This window comes from Brassica rapa, chromosome A08, assembly GCF_000309985.2.
Source record: "Brassica rapa cultivar Chiifu-401-42 chromosome A08, CAAS_Brap_v3.01, whole genome shotgun sequence".
Classification (NCBI taxonomy): Eukaryota; Viridiplantae; Streptophyta; class Magnoliopsida; order Brassicales; family Brassicaceae; genus Brassica; species Brassica rapa.
The window spans coordinates 11,235,199-11,246,888 of NC_024802.2; the positions used below are offsets into that span (position 1 = coordinate 11,235,199).

The 11,690-nt window shown below is 33.7% G+C and overlaps 1 long non-coding RNA gene across 2 annotated transcripts; it reads right to left on the reverse strand.

Annotated features, from left to right (window-relative positions):
* Positions 1–537: 537 nt before the first annotated feature.
* LOC103834075 lies at positions 538–10,212 on the reverse strand. Of its 2 annotated transcripts, none has more exons than XR_004450274.1 (3): positions 10,134–10,212; positions 8,790–10,045; positions 538–8,697 (listed from the first exon to the last, which is right to left on the reverse strand). It is a non-coding gene; the product is annotated as an uncharacterized LOC103834075 (long non-coding RNA). The 2 variants fall into 2 exon arrangements; XR_004450275.1 differs by lacking the exon at positions 10,134–10,212 and having other exon boundaries at positions 8,790–9,623; positions 9,924–10,004.
* Between the last annotated feature and the right edge of the window lie 1,478 nt (positions 10,213–11,690).

The window sequence follows — 11,690 nt, forward strand, 5'->3', positions numbered from 1 at the left end:
ATCTGGGAGAGATTGTAATCGTTGTCCTTGATCAATATAGTAGTGTGTACGTATCAGTATGGTCATCTGGATGCTTACGTTGATTTTTTATCACTTGTCACGTCGTTTTAAGTCTTCCGCACCAAGACTTTCGTATTAAGTTAGATAGGCTTCTAACCTAAAACTAATTGGTGATAAATGGATTGATCTCTCTATTTTATATATTAGTTAAGATTATTTCCAACTATTTATGTGGGAGATTTAATCTCTAATACGTGTCCTCGAAATAATGTTGGTGATAAGTGGAGTGGTTCATATATCTTATATATTACTTAGGATCCCTTATAACTTCCGATGTGGGACATTTGTCCCTATTACGTCCCCTCGAGATCATGGATCTTTGAGCGTCAATCTCATAATGTTTGGGCTAGGATTGATGGGCCGATTTTGGGCTGGATCGATAATGGATCGAGTTGGATTGTTTGGATCGGGTTCCAAACCAGATAGCTTTCAACCTAAAACCAATTGGTGATAAGTTAATTAACTCATCTATTTCATATATTACTTAGACCATCTCCAATGGTTTTCCTCATTTTTTCCCTCAAAATGAAGTAAACTAAAAATGAGATTGTGATTTGCTCCAATGGTTCCCCTTATTTTCTCCCTCAATTATTATTATATTCATTCTTCAACTTTTTAGTTATTGCAAATAACACCTTTTATTTCATAAGATTTTAGATTATACTCACTTATTTTTAAATTTTATAATTTAACCAAATTTTAACTTATAAAAAGCAAATATTTATTACATTAATAAAGGTACATAACAACATACAAAGTAATAGTAGAATTTTACTTAAACAATATTATTACTTAACTTTGTATTGGTTAATGATATTGTTTTCTATTTTATTTTCTTTTAATTATATATTATAATTTATAAATTATATTTTCATAACTAATTATGGGTAATTATATTTTAAGAAGTTTAATCAGTATATACATTTTGGATATAAAGTTATAGAAGTTATGTTTATTGTTAATATTTTGTTTATGCATAAAATAAAAATTGTTAAAAAGTAAAAGACCATTATGTAAATAAAAAAAAACTTGACATCAAAATGAGGCTGTGAATAGTGTTCTCTCAAATTTGAGGAAATACGGTTCATATCCTCATTTTTTTCCTCAAAATGATGTACTATTGGAGATGAATTTTCCTTATTTTTTGATGTTTTCCCTCATTTTGATACACTATTGGAGATGCTCTTAAATTCTCTTCCAACTTCTGATGTGGGACCTTAGTCCCTAGTATTCCAAAGGCGAAAAGTTCAATGGAAACTTTTCTTCCTGTAACAGACAAAAGAATAAAATATCTAACACTCTTGTGAGTGAACCAATTTGTGAGTGATAAGAGGTGAGACTTCAGTCTATAATATTCTTATTCTGTTTACCTAAGACTGTTGTTTGGTCATTCATCTTCACTGTTATCTCTCTTGGCATTTTTTTTTCAAGAAGCCATATCATTCGAGTAAAAAGGTTGAAACTTTTGTATTCTGGATCAAAACGACCTCAAGGAATTTCTTAACTGCATTCCCAAGTAAGTTCAGATTCACATTTCTTAGCTTAGAGACTCAGGATTAGTACTTAAAGATTTCAGTGTGACTCTTGCAGGTTTTTTTTTTAAGGAAGCTGATATCTTCAAACGACGTGAGTTATTAGAAAAAAACAAGTAACTTGGCGGATGAACCTGCTCCTCAATCTCCTAGTCCTTCTCCTCAGATTATAATAGTCATAATCTCAGTAGCAGTGGGTCTTTCCCTGCAGTACCCAATGCAAACAAGAGAATGTATTTTTAGACTCTCCTCTACCTTCTCCTGATGAGAACACTTATTCTCCAAGAATCAGCCGCAAGATAATAAACAGTCAAAACATTTATTGTGGTAGCTTTTTTCTCTGGTTTGCTAATTATAATAGCCATAATATTCTTCTGCCGGAAAAGTGCTGTAGAGAGCATAGGCCTTGGACAACTGGTCTTGGTGGGAAGTTGCATAAAGTTTTTGTTACTGATACAAAACTTATTTCTCTTTGACTCTGTTTTACAATCATTACTCTGTTTCTACCCTGTTATTACTCTGTTTTATGTAAGTGTAGGATGCAACATGGTAAAGTAATGCAAAAGACAAATCAGTATATAAAGGGAACTTTTAAATATGTTTTTCTATATTAGATAACACCTTAGACAATCATTACAAAACTTACTTAATCAACTTTACACAACTAGTTATTTCCCTAACAATTGCTACTGAAATGACACCCAAGCTACCTAGCTTACATATCTCGTCGCATGATACATTAGTCTCTAACTCAAAACGATACCAAGAACACTTCCAAGAGATTTTCACTCTTGCTCTATTAATTCAGCCTCGAGTGTCTAGTTGATTCTTCATCAACCTCTTGCTATTTTATAGTGATCTCCACGTTTCCAAAATCATAGTCCAAAGATCACACAAAGAAACCATGAATATGAACAGCTTTCATATTAATAAGTACAAATTATTTTTTCTTGGAATTGTACTTATTCTTTTTCAAGGCATAAACTTAACCCAGATTTATCTTTTTGCCTTTTCTCCTAGGCATAAATTCATTCCTCAAATTTACCCTAATCCAGCTCACCAACTTGTATCCACATGGTCTCCACCACCTTGCATGCCTCCTGGAACATTGTCTAACATAGCATGCGTCAACAACTTCGTCAAGGCAAAAACCTCAAGTTTATCTTTCTCCAGATCAGCATCTTGCATCCACGTGTTACTCCCACTTTACATGCCTTATGTATTAACGACTAATGCAGTCAAGCATCAATGACTTCATCCCGGCTTGGTCAAGGCAGACTATTGACATCTACAAATTCTGGATTGCATCTTCATTTATGTTTTATATAAGGATGTTATCATTTGAAACTGAGAACATTATGAAAATGTCATAGGGGTACCAAATCTGAACCGGACTGAGCTAGAAACAGTGTGTGAGGATTTTCAGCAATATCATCGAGGCCTTTGATGTTCACACTTTGTATGAAGGAACTTTGTCAAGTGGTGTTGAGATAGTTGTGGCTTCAACTATGATTTCTGAATTTAAAGAATGGACCAGAGCCATGGAAATGGCATTATCTTAGAAAGGATAATCACTCATCAACTTAAATGTCTTACCATTATATAACTATACTTTTTGAAATGGAGTTAGTGTAAGTCTTCTTCTAGATTGAGATACTCTCGCGGATCAACCATAAGAACTTTTTGAATCTGATTGGATACTATGAAGAAGTTGACCCTTTTAATAGGATGATGGTCTTCGAGTGTGCTTTAAATGGAACCCTTTTGAGCATTGGCACTATAAGAAAAACATTGGTCTCATAGTGTACTCTTTGGATTCTCTCTCTTAGTTGATAACTTTGTAAATCATGGTTTATGTTATATGTTGAAAGGTCTAAAAGAATTAATTTTGCTATCTATGTCATCAACGTGCATTTATTTTTTGGTGACTTGTACAGAAAAAAGTTCTAAAGTTAAGTGTGTTTGAACTGGAATTGTAGAAAGATGGGTAATCTGTCGGAAAGTGATTTGTGATATCGATCGAGTGAGGCTAATGTACGGGGAAATGTCATATGAAGATTGCAGAGTTTAATGTCTAACACCTTTTTTTGATGACTTGATTATTATAGAATCATAAACAAGAACTTTGAGCCTCATATAAATTAGATGTATTTATCATTTGATATTTGTACTAGGCCACATGATTGTCTGGGTCACCAGTTTCTTCAAACATTCTCATATTCAAAAAAAAAAGAACTTTCTTGGCAATCTCGATCAGGGCGATCTCGACTGTGAAAAGTGTCTGCGTAGGAAGCTGGAGCACTTCTCTTGATTGGAGGAGCGACACCATGAAGTTTTTCTATAAGTTATCAGACCGCTTTGAATTTCCTAGAGAATAATTCTTTCAGATAAGCCATTTTGTCGATTTCTTGGCCGCAGCTGTGCATCTTGATATCCATATCCGTGTCAGAGTTATCGCCATCTCCGGTCGAGTTAACATCATTTATATTTGTGATACTGGTTCCTTCAGTCTGTTCTTCATTCTATAATAGTATCCATTGACTCGTGTTGTCTCCTTCAGCAAAAGTATCCAAGGGTTGCATAGGTCGAATGCGGGTTTGAAACTTTCGTCATTTCTTTCCCATAGTGTTGATGGCTTAATTTTTCTTCTCAGAGAACTAAGTTCTCTGCTTCAAGCTGTAATAACTTATGTATGCTCTGCTCCAACTGCTTAGAGTATTCTTCCATCTTTTCTTTAAAGATCTGTATCTCTGAGATGATTTTGGGATTAATCACAAGGTATGCTATTCCTTTTTTGGGCCAAAATTAACCTCAGTGATTTGTTTTTGCAAGGTTTCAAGCTGGACATCAATAGAAAAATTATTCTCACTTTCAGTCATCTTCACGTAGTCATGGTTATTCTCTTCCTTCTAGCGCTAAACTGTTACGATAGAATAAAATATGGTTATCGTGATACTATAAAAACATGAAGTAGTGAAATAAAAGAAGAAGAAGAATAATGAAAAGTAATGTTTTATTGATCAATAGAGCATGAGTACAACGTATTGGTCCGGAAACTCTAGTTCTAGCTACCAGTTGCTATAGTCAAAGTATGTATTAGTCGATCCCTCTCTTCTAGGATTTAGAGTCTTTTTATAGGTTTTTGTAGTTGGAATCTAGGTTAGATTCTTCTATTTCTCAAATATGGAAAGTTTTTTTGGTAGAAGTGTTTTTTTACTTGGAGATAGAAGGAAAACACGAACACAAAACCAGAAATCTGTAAAGCCTGAGGAAAAAATCGGTGTCATGCCCTAAACGTAAAAATGACTTTCAAGATTAAGTATCCCCAACATTAAAAACCTACTTCATCCTCAATCTCTCGCTGTGAAATCACTAGCATCACAATCTAAACATCCTCAAACCTTAGCCAGTGCTTGACAAACCACATGATTTTCTATTGATGTCTTCGTGAATCACCCTACAATGTGCCCTAATTTCTTACCAATTACTTAATATTTGAAAGCATTACTTTTCGGGACGAATACTTGAAAGATTAAGTACTTGCTTCAAACAAGTCGAGTAATAAATCATAATTTACAATATTTATACGGGGTAAATCGGGTAATACGTATAGCTAAAATAGTAAGTACTTGTCCCGTGTCCACTTCTAGTTCTCATAAAATAGGTCACCAGACTCGCCACTTGCAATGGCCTTTATTTACGTGAAGAAAAAGACAATTAAGCTTTAAATTTTTTGCCTTAATTTAGGTTAACAATTTTTGTTCCCCCGTCTCCCAACAAGTTACATTCTTATGTTCATCATTTACTATCCTTTCTTCTTCTTTTTGGGGCTTTGAAAGTGTTGACTTATTTCATTTTTCTGACAATAGACGAAAAGAAAAACATATTAGAATGGCAAGACTAATTATCATTAAGCACAATCAAACAAAACCTCCAAAAGAGGTTGCAGATTAGATAGTTATCTCATCATTCAAATCAAGTTCACAGACAAAAATATGCTTTACACTCACATGAGCTTGGCCAAATCAAGTGAATACACTTTTTGTATCTGTTGATTGTTAAATAAAATCATAGAGATATAATAAGTCCCTAGACAAGCCAAGCCAATACAATGGAGAACATTTCCGGTGATTCACTCATATATGTAATCAAGCTAAGAAGCAATCGGAAGTTTGTTTATGTATGCATAAAGTAAAATATATAAATACTCGTGCTGAAGAGTTATATTTATTTTACTTAATAATTGCATATTTTAATGTGTTTTGATTGTTATTTAGTGTGTAATATATTTTGTGAAATTGTAATTTTTAATTTTTATTATGCTTTTTTTTGTCGCGTATATGACCATTTTTATATACGGCAGTAGAAATGGGACTAATGTGTTTATAATGCTATTTTAGAAAGAAAAAAAATTGTAGGGAAACTAATAAATCTTTATTGTAGATTTACATTATTAGTATTTACTATTTTTAAGTTTATCCACATAATTATTATTGTAATATATTTAAAGAGGTGAAGATAACAATAATTTTTTAAGGAATATGACGTGTAACATCTTCTCTAGAAACATCAATAACATCGAACTTTTGGAAGAGGGTGTTCTGTTATGCGTACATTAGGAAGAATAGAGCGGTTGAAATTTCTCAGAAGCGAATCATTAAACACAGAGCAGAGTTTAAGAAAAGAAAGGTGAAGCGCTTATGTAATAAACAAAACAAAAACCTTTAAATAGAAACAAAATAGAGTTTAAGAGAAGAAAGGTGAAGCACCAATACACAAAACCAAACCAGCTTCGTAGAAACAAAGAATTGAAGAGAAGCTAGCTAGTTCTCTTAGTCAGGCATCAGTATCACTTCCATGCTTCACAGTTCACACCATATATGGGTTTGCAGGGTTTATTTTTTTTTTGAACACCATATATGAGTTTGCAGACTCATTGCAGCTTACAAAAGAGCAATTTAAAAGATAGAGACTGATTCGACCAAAAAAAAGATAGAGACTGCCACCAGCAGGTGGGTCTTAATCACGGCTTCAGTTGTTGTTGTTTGTATTATATCATGCATACAACTTGAAAGAAAATTTAGCGTTCATCAACTAAAATATATAAAAGATATATTTAAGTTGATCAAAACAAAAAACATATTGCAATTTAACATAGTTTTCTATTTTCATATATCTAAATTGCAAAAAAATTAAAATTTACCACTAAATAAAATAAATAAAATTAATCAATCCTTATAATTTGATTGTTTGTGAGGAGTTTTTTTTTTACGTGTATAAGCACATAGTCACAAATAAATGAAATCATCATCATATGCTCATTCTCATAGTTTATCTGTTAGCAATAATTTCTCACAAATCCATTTATGTTTTAATTTTCTTCTTCGCTGGATAAATAAATGAGATGTTTTGTTCTGGCTTTAGAAAACCAGATATCATAAGACTTTTTTCTTTTTTTTTTTGCCTAAAATGTAACCGAGATATAAACCAAAATATTTATCATCCGTTTTATTATATATGTAACATCCAATTTACCGAACAGAGTAGAATTTTCAAAATGTGACTCACCCATGTTCTATCATTCAAAAATCACTTGTATGTCAAAACTAAAAAAGTGGATATTAGAGATATGTTGGACCGGAAGATATGTATCTTACGGACCTAGATTGTGAAGCCCGTGAAACCCATGAAGACTCCAAAGATTAAAAGGAAAGACTTGAAGAACAAGTTACTGTCAAGATATTCCAGCATATTTACATTAAGTGTTTAGGAAAGTTAGCATTATTTAGTGTTAACATTATGTTAATGTTATCACTATATATATGCATATTGTATTTTCTTATCAAACACAACACAATAATATATCTATTCTATTATACTTTACATGGTATCAGAGCATTCGATTTTTAGGGATCAAAATTAAAACTTCCGCATTATAAGTTTAGAGCTTTGATGGCGTTCATCGGTGGTGTTGACGATGAAGACGGCGAAGATGATCCGGATGACGACGTTGATTCACGTGAAGTTGGGTTTTGTTTTTTTTATTAGGGTTTTGTTTTTTTTTTTATTAGGGTTTTATTTTTTTTTTCTTGGGTTTTGGTCGGGTGATCAGTGCAAAAGGATTTGAGGGTTTAGTAATGCTAAGGGTTTGTGATTTCACATTGGTTATTTTTGTTAGAGATTTTCTATAGTTTAGAATTTCTCAGAGTTTATGTCGTGTTGTTTTTCCATAGTTTGGGATTTATTGATCATAGTTTAACCATTACGGGGGAGTTCTAGTTGAATGCTCAAATTCTTAGGTCAGTTTTTTAGTCCGTGTTATGGACTGTCCAAGTCAAGGATAATTGTTTATGGAGCTGCAGTTGCGCCCACGAGATGTATTCTCATTGTCAAGACCGAAGAAGAGCTGAAGATTTCATCCCTCCTTGTCTAAAGTTGAAGTTTATTCCCGAAGGAATCTACTGATTTGTTTTTCTCGACATAGTGTCCACGACATACGTGGTCTGCTTTGTGACTGCAGATTTGCGTGTTACATCCCACGTTTGTCGTGCGGGGGAGTATTAGAGATATGTTGGGCCGGAAGATATGTATCTTACGGACCTAGATTGTGAAGCCCGTGAAACCCATGAAGACTCCAAAGATTAAAAGGAAAGACTTGAAGAACAAGTTACTGTCAAGATATTCTAGCATATTTACATTAAGCGTTTAGGAAAGTTAGCATTATTTAGTGTTAACATTATGTTAATGTTACCACTATATATATGCATATTGTATTTTCTTATCAAACCCAACACAATAATATATCTATTCTATTATACTTTACAGTGGAATCATAAATATGGTTATGGAAAATGGGTAAAAAAATTCAATTATTTTTTCATCATAAGAATATCACAGACAGCTTTTAGTATCCAGGTGTGAATCTGACAGTGAAAGGCGCCTCATGTCCCGTTTACCACTCGTTAGTAGATATCCCCATGAAGGTTAGTTAGGCAGGCCTCTGTTATTACAGAGCAACTCTGTTCCGTGTCTGCCGTAGTTCCATTAGACTTTAAGCTTTGTCTTTCCTTTTAATGCTTCCAGGACACATATGCCTATTGCTTAGCTATCATGAAAAAAGAAGAAGAAGAAGAAACGTTAGTATCATTGGACGTAAGAAAAACTAAAACCCAAAATATCTTATCTTTCTAAACTCACAATGCGAAAACTTCCATCATTTCCTCGTTTCTTACAAATTTGTAGAGAACTTCATGAATGGCTTCCTTAAGTTGTCTTTCAGCGTGAGAAACTAATTCTGGGCTGGAAAGAATCTGACTGTGGGCTTTATTAACGCTTCTTTCTAAATAAAATTCTGTACTCAGCTGAATCATCTGTGTTATTCCTATTGTATCTGCAACACTAATTTACAGCTCAGTAAGAGGAGCAGCCTGAGGAGTCTCCGTAGTTCCCCGATCACTCTCAGTCTGTTTTGAAGAAAAACCTCTGGTTTTTGCGATTTTAGGAGTTTTTATGTTAGTTATCTTGATGATTGTAGAGTTTCTATGAAATTTTTAGATTTGGAACAAAACTTTAGCGATTAAAAAAAACCATTCAACTTCTTAATGCGGTGAAAACACTAATATGCTTTAATGTTTTGATGATGTTGCACCAACCTGCAGTATTGCTCTCTAATTCCATAGTTATGAATGTGTAAGTGAGCCCAAGTTAAACTCCCTATCACCCTCTATAAGTCCAGACACTGAAAAAACTCACTGAGATTGACTTTAAATGGCAGGGACATGTCATAATTTTAGTGAGATATAGTGAAATATGTAATCCATACCAATAGCAATAGATCCAGCAACCATTCGTAAGATATGTAGGTCCTCCGTATTTGCAACTGGTAGCGATAGAAAGCTGATGTCATGGTCTACATGCAGTTGTTGGATACATGCGAGATACTAAGTCTTTCTTGATGTTTGATGTAATCTGCAACCAGATTCATCTCTTCAAGTGATATGAACATGTATTTTTCTCTATCATCCATAACCCCTGAGAGCGGCCACGAATAAAAGAAGAGAAAGCAAAGATGAATCAGAAGAAGAAGAGAGATTGAAAAGGCAACTCTAAAAGTCTAGCATATATACTGCTAGAAGCTTAAGAACAACGAAGTAAAGGCGCAATGAAAATGAGATAGTGGGATTAGCGGGTTTGAAGGATTGAATGTGATAACGGCTGATCGTTTCATCAACTGAAGCTCTAGGTCTAACTGAAGTCATACTTGTATGGGTCGATTTAGTCAGGACAAACAAAACCCATCATTGACATTTTATAATTAGAAAGCCTATATACCTTAACTCTTTTCTCAGCCGAGTAATCATAAAAGGAGAATTGAAGAATGAGTAGCTGCCAGCTTTCATAAGATGCCCTATGCATAATGATGAAGTGAAGGACTGTGGAGAGAGACAACTCTCCTTCATTATTATAGAGAAGAGATAGATAGATAGATGCCCTATAAATATTTATAAAAATGATTTAACATAAGCGAATGTTTCAAATTACCTTCGCTAGGCACGGTTCTACTTCTGACTGAAAGGCTCGACAAGTTAGACGATGAGTCTCACCTGATGGTAGTTAGTAACTTAGTATCATTGGTGGTAATAATAGGCTAATTAATTCAGATCAAAGATGACGGTGGTTGCGTCGCAGAAGAGGATGAGACGGAGAAGACGGTATTGATACCATTATTCGCTTTAATCTGGCATAACTTGCTAAACAATCTATTTATGATTAGTTAATGATAGTTATAGTTATAATTCGTTAAGTTTGTGATTTTTAGTATTGAAATAAAGCGTTGCTTTAGTTTCTTAGTGTCCCTGTTTATAATTTTTGTTTCCTTGTTTATAAATAATTTGGGGGTGTCGCGCGGAAGAATATTGTTTTATTATTATTAAATATGATTTTTGGATGATGTGATTATGTGGTCAGTATTTATTTGTGAAAAGCATTATTTGATGTTTTATTATGTAATATTAATAGGTAATAAGTTAATATATTATGTGTTTGTCTTTTTAATAATGTGTTGTTGTACGTATAATACTACTTCTTAGTGGTGAAGTGGGTTTCTGATGTAAAACATATTGAATTTCAATAACTTTGTTTTTAAACCTTTGTTAATTATAAGATTAACGGCATCAAAATTGTATTTTAATTTTTTCATTTTAAAACATTACTCTTTTTAGATATTTTTTGCATTCTCCCCCATATTTTGATCTTGAGTCTTAACCATCTATGTATTTCGTTTATCTTTCCGGTGTGCAGTGCTTTTCACCATCACTAGGAAAAGATTCACCTCTGTGCTCTTGTTTTTCATCACCTTCTTTTTCTGTAAAATTATCTGGTATTTGTTATAGATCAGACTTAGTTCCATGTTGTGTAGTTCTTTCTTACGGCGTTGTATTTTATTTTGGTCAATATTGGTCCTTTTTTCCTTAGATTTTGGCTAAGGTTAGAAACTACATCTCGTTGGGTTACGTCAGAGTTTATTTGTCATAGATGTTGTTTTGCTCATCGCTGGTTTGCCGTCGATAGTCTCTGATCGTCTTGGTTTTCAAGATCTGGTTTGGTGATCTGACTTTTATGCTATCTTTCATAGCTCTAGGATTGTTCCACGGTTTGTTGATTTTATTTTGTCTCTTTTTATCTCTTTGTTCTTTCATGTCTTTGCACTTTTCATCACTGATCACGTCTTTGGTGGCTCTCTCTTTCGCCATATTTGCTACTCCAGGTTTGGATAGTGTTTTTCTCTGGGTATGCTTTGTGCGTTTGGAAGGTTGTTTATGGTCTCAAGCTTAAGCTTTGGTTTCTCGGTAGTTGGCTTCTATTCTCCCCCACTCAGATTGTTTATCTTCTTCTCATGCATCCCTTGGTGTAGGTGTGCGGAGTTAATATTTTGGAGCTTTGGTTTCTTCTATTCAGAGTTTTGTGGTTTTTCGCTGGTATGGACACCTTGTATGTGCTTGTTTAGTTTGTGAGCTACTTTTTATCTCTTCGGTGGTGGTTGTGCTTCTGGTGCTTTAGACATGTATTTTTTTTGTTTCGTGGTGACTTTGTTCATTC